A 6,239-nucleotide genomic window follows, 5' to 3' on the forward strand; every position below is an offset into this window, starting at 1 on the left:
TACGTGTTGTCGTCGAGTGGATTTGAGTGCCCAAAATAATCTCCTATTGAAGCTAAATGAGCGATCCCATGTGGATACCTTTCTGAAATGCACGTCGCAAAGATTCCGGTTTTAAATTAGTTTAATATTTATCTCCGTTACGGGCGACTGCTAGTAAGAACTGAGTAAGTCAGTAACTAGGTGACTCTGCTACATAGTTTATTTCATGCTCTTTCGTCTGGAGTACGGGATACAGGTACCGAATTGGTTTCTTTAAGCCGATTCTGAAGCTTTTGACTGGTGAGTAGAATGTCGGTGAAATATTTGACACGTCTAGCGTCTTGTTGTGCGCTCACAGTGAAGGTAATTATTTCTGGAGATGCAGTGGCTGAAATCGAAGAAAACCATTATTTTAAGCGAGTGGGCCGTATTTTCGGTCACTACTTAAGTCTATTGTGGCCTTCTCCCGGCTCATTGACGACGGGTTTGGTAATGAGAGTCATGAGGAAGTGGAGGTCGACTGAAATTAGGAGGAGACAGTGCCCTATGATATGAAGGTAGGAACAGGCCAACCTCCTGTGAACAAACTTAACTTCTCATCGAGGAAAAAAGGTCGGACATGAGTAAAATGATGCTCACCTTGGCGAATTTATTGAGCATATTTTCGATGGTTTACAAGACTTCATTCTTCAAAGATGATTGAGAGGCTAAGAAACCCTGTAGAAATATATTCATTTGGAGATTTTATGATTGCATGACGGTCACGTACCTATGGTACTCGTGGAAGTCCAGTATGATACGGAGAATACCATCAGTTCTACGCAGCCGAACGTTTAAGGGGAGTAGCAACGGTTTATCGATCACATAATAGCCTTAACGCCATGTTTGAGTTAGCCAGTCCGTGAACATTGCGAGTGATGATCCTTATTTTAATGTAATCAAACTCCGGGATCCCTCTTCTTTTTGGTTAATTTTGCTGGAGTAAGCGTCGAGGACTATTTTCGTCGCTTGTGCATGAATTATATTGTTCATATCATGACAGTTTATGCGGAGGTGGTATTGTTTTCCTCGTAATTAGGGATGAAATCATCCTAGCCATTGTATTTACGTATTGGGAAGATTTTTTATGAATTGTCTACAATTATTTGTAAATAATTTCGATGTTATTATCTTGAATTTCTTAAGATTTCAGATTATCTGCCGCATAATAAAATACCAGATGACACAGTAAACAGTATCCCGACTAAATATGGCGAGTTAAATGAAAGAAATAGAATTTGAAGTAGAATAGTATTACATTGGATGTGACATACTAATATGCTACTACGAAAGGGAAGAGAATGTTTTTGACTATCTCCTATAGAGATGGCGTTACGGGAGGTCAAAGAGTGTGCACCTGTATTATGTGTTGTTTAGGACTCTTTTATTTGGTGATACAAATCTAAAGAGAGGGGTGTCCGCAAATTCTTTTTGTGTGGAAATTACCTCGTATTCGTTGTTTCGTTATCAGTTGGCAGAGGATTGATCCGATGCCGTTATGGTTTTCATTCATGCCCAGTAAAAAATTGTATATACAATGCTTAAAAACTGACCACATTCAAATCTTAATATACAAATAGCGCTCACCTCTACGTTATGGAGGTCATTTTGCATCGAGAACCGACGCATACTTGATATCAAGGGTTACGGAGTCGTCTGGAATATCAAAATATGTTCAAACTAAACTTGAGAAGTTGAAGGTGTTACATATTACTGATTTGCTTTGCCATTTTTACTTCATGTATGTTGTCGGAATGAAAGTCGATTCATCTCCTTCAATCCTTCATTTACTCGCTACTCATTTGTGTATTTTTACTATACGTGCATTAAAAATCAGCTATTGTACATTAAATTTACTGTTGGTTTTGTATTTAAATATCGATCGAAGATTTTTCTGTTTGATATGAATTTTTAAGTCGCATTTCTGTTAGGTTAACAGAAATTTTCTTGCGGAGGGGAGCTTGCCAGATCGTGTGGATGGGGGCAAATCGTGTTCAAACAACCAAACTAAAAACCGAAGAACCAAAAGAATATTGCCATTATTCGCTCTTTGTCAACTAACCTCTTTATTTTTTAAGTAAATGTGTCTTCTTCTATCCTGGGTACATACTTAAGTTGTTATCCGTACATCCTACGATTTTGATCATTTATTCAGAAGAAGAAAGTATTTGGCTTAATAAGATTCCTAAATCTGTTTACGTGGATGGCACTGTGACCAGTGTATCAGTCAAGTTTTTCCCTTAATCCCCGTTGTGATTCTTTATTTCCTGAACCGCTCTAAGTTACTTCCATTTTTAAGTTATTTTCTTGCGATATTGTTAACATTCCAACTCTGCATTTCACAAAAATTCAAGTCTATGTCAGTCTTGATTGACTTATCTGGACGGTCCAAGTGGATTGCAGCCTTGTGCTCCTTGAATATTTTTTCTTGATGGGGCTCTTTCATGTTTTTTCCACGTAAACCCTCGTGTAACTTACCTCGTGCACCTGTAGCATTAATAGCTGATAGCCATCCTCCGTCTCCATTTAGCCTTTTCCTTTTAATGAGCGCTGAGTATTATGTATTATATCATTATTCGAGCAATTGTTGCTGTTACAAAAAAAATTAAATTCGGTGAAGGCCCTATAAAATGAGGTACCTACTCAGGTTGGTAGTATTATTTTCACTTTACGATTACTTTTAAAATTTTCTCCGAATTGAGATTTTAGTGATGAATAGTTTCTGCACATAATCTTCGGAATATTGAGATTTTGTGACAGGAAGGCATTCTTTACTGGGAGTCATTATCTCTGAAACGAGAAATAAATTTCTTGATGTGGCCACTGAAATATGTCAATGATAATGATGTATAGTTAATGAATGTTAATGATATAAATTTAATGAATGTTTAATGATATAAATTTAATGAAAGTTAATGATGTATAGTTAACTATTGAAGAATATGAACGAACTGTATTACAATACCTCCGCACGGCCGGTTGAGTAATTGTTTTATGGAAGTCGCGATGTATAGAGCGAGAGGAAGAGTAGCTTTTGCAAAAAAATTCATCGGGAAAAGTCAATAAATTTGCTGATTAATTCATAGACATTGAATCATTATCTACAAATAATTGCGATAATTGCACTTTAAGATTAATTATATTTAATGAAATCGATGACGCTTCAATAACCCTTGGTGGAAGTGCTTCCGCTTCAGCACGCTTTCCACTGATTTCTCATTAGCCTTTTTCCCCTTGGACATCTACATTTTAAATGCCTCATCGTGCTGGGAATCTGAATGACAGCTGAAGAAATAAATTATCTCATTTTTCCAATTCAGAGCACCCCTCTACCCCATCAATGATTCGTGGTGAGTGCATTTGGCACACTTTTTCTCCGCCGTCGTTCCATTTCGCGATAAGCTGATCTTTCGCATCAAAGGGAATATTCTGGGCTGTGGCGCATAAATATCCATTTTCTCTCTCTCATTTCCCACCTCTCGTCGAAACTCCAACGGGTTGGAATTTATCGAATTCCCGAATCGCACCACGTTGACAAATGCGGTGGCAAGGATTTCGTGGAACCCTTTGGAAGAAATGGCCGAGGATCTCCGAGGATATCTGAAATATAATTTTTCAGCATCCAGAGATCGGATTCTTTGATTATATTATTCCGGGGGCAATCTCCGTGCAATCGTAATTAACACTTGGCTTGGTTCGGGACGGGAAAAAAACTGACCAGTTTTGATTTTTTCACAACTGATTTGAAACGAACTGGATGAAAAATTCATGAGGTGCCACAATATCGTGTTCTCTCTCGTTCTAAGCCGTTGCCGTTCCACTCATGTGCTATCGTCTCCACCTGGGAGTGATTGTGAGTCGCTCTATTCTCGTTCTTGTGGATCAATCGGCAAAGCCTCTCTGCGTAGTTTCCTCGAGCTCAAGTCGTTCTGCAGGGAATGCAAGACGGGAAAAAAACTCGACTAATGGGGCAATTCGTCGAATCGTATTTAATGCCCATCGTAAAAGGCAACTGCGGTCAATGGCGGGTTTTAATCGATTATTTATTACCTCAGGGTGTTTTTTTTAGCCATAGCTTTCTATCTCGCTGTGAAAATAGATTTTTTTCTAAATTGCGCTGCCGTTAACTCAAGACCAAGTCTTGGCGAAAATGTTTTTATGAATCAGTGTGTTATATATGCACATAGTTAAAGATTTGATCACCGCATATTTTACTTATTCTGGCGTAAACAGTTTTATTACTTTTCCTGGGAAGTATTTTTGAAACTTTTAATTTGTATTCCAGTTGCCTTGAATAGCTGATTTGGAGATACTATCAGGTGGGGATACTTTCTCGATTTAAGGGCGATTCCTAGTGGGAATTTCCTTCCTTTTCGTTGAATTAACATTCTCCTCGGCCGTGGATCGAGATAAGTGTATTTCGGGTTCAACAGGCCATTTAACCCTATTTCCCTCGCGGAAGCCTTAATGCCAATCGGTGAAAAACCTGCGTTCCTTCGTCTGCTCTGAACCATCTTTTTGGACGCTCGCCAAAGTACTTGGCATGCTTTTCAGAACGAAAATTAATAAATTGCCGTTCAACCTCATATATCAAAGTGTAATGTTTTCTTCAAAAGTTAGGAGAGGAGGTGGAAAAAAGTTACAAGAGACACTGGTTAAAATAGCTTTTATATGAATACTGAGCCCTCCGAAAATATTTGATTTGGAAATTTTTTATTGGGGTGAGCGGACAGCTGTCAAGCCTAGTTATAGTACGTATTTGAGCGGCCTTGAGCGCATTTTTAATTTCGTAACCTAGAACAGGAATGCAAAATTATTTTAGGTTTTCTAATGGTATGGAAGCCATTCAGCCTTACCAAGATGGACTTATAACCGGGAAGTTCTGGGATAGGTTTGATCATTTTGCCCCACATGTATTTTGGGTTGCTTAATCCGAATCTGAGGTTTGTTAACAAGAAAGTTTTGACGCAACATTGCTACAAATGGCAAAAAAAGGTCAAGCATTATTTTGGCTATTTTCGTATCTTACTCGGGAATATCAAATTTAAATGGCAAATGTTCAGTTCAAAATCAAAGTAATTGCATAAATTTTTCTTCGGATTTTATTCTTAAGGTTGTTTTCTCCGACGAAGCGTTTAGATTCCCGTGCCATTTAAAAATTGGCGTATTTTTCTCATCCACGCAAAAAACAGTTAATCTTTTATCAATTAACCCAACCAACGATTGTTGAATTTCCAGTTTAAATAATGATTTCCTTGTATTTTTCGGCGGTGAATCTGAATAAAACCCTCATATTCTTCCAATATATAAAATATTTTGCAAATTGCAAATTTTAAAATCAGCACAAATTCACAAACTTCCGAAATTACTGAAAAAGTTTTTTCTCCCGAGATTATATTCGGCATGCGTGCTATCTGATCGTCAAATGTGTGAAATGCTGGAAGAAGGTGCGGGGTGTTGATTATCGAACACTTAATTGCGAATAAATTGCCAAAAAAGAGTGAAAAGTTGTCATTTTGTTTATTGGTCATTAGCTACATTTTATTGACAAGTAATTGTTATAATGAATGTTATGTCTTTAAAAACCACTCTTTTTTTCACCTTCCCTTTATAACGATGAAAGGAGTTTATTTACAATATTTGTTCTGTTTAGAAGTTTATGGAACCACTATTGGATTTATCATTCGAACGAAAGGTAGGTACTTATTTACTCTTGAATTTAAGCCATCACGAGATATCGAGAAATAACGATTTAGATTTAATGCGAAATATGCAAAAATACCTTTATTCTCATTTATTTAAAGCAATGTGTTGTATATCATTGTGTTATGAGGAATGCTAAAAAAGAATGCGTACATGGCTTTAATAAAATAAGGGAATACCAACAATTCTCCTAGGTTTATTTTATTGACACATAAAAATGGGCGGGTTGCGAGTAAATTTTCAAAAGCTCAGTTATATATAAATACTACTTAATTTCATCCTGCCAATTTTGCTAAACGCAAAACCTGCCTCCCACTAGTTGAGGCATCTTTTACAATGCGTGTTAAAACTTGTTGAACTTTTGTTGAGAAGAGATGCATCGCAGTGAGTCATCCTATCAGGCTAGGCCAGAAACGAATTGAAGATCTTCTTTCGGTAATGGCTGGATTTAACATGGAACAAAAGTTACTATAAAACCCAGTCATCATAATGCTATTAAATATCAAAAATGTTATATT

This window comes from Ischnura elegans, chromosome 3 (assembly GCF_921293095.1).
Source record: "Ischnura elegans chromosome 3, ioIscEleg1.1, whole genome shotgun sequence".
In the NCBI taxonomy this organism is placed as follows: Eukaryota; Metazoa; Arthropoda; class Insecta; order Odonata; family Coenagrionidae; genus Ischnura; species Ischnura elegans.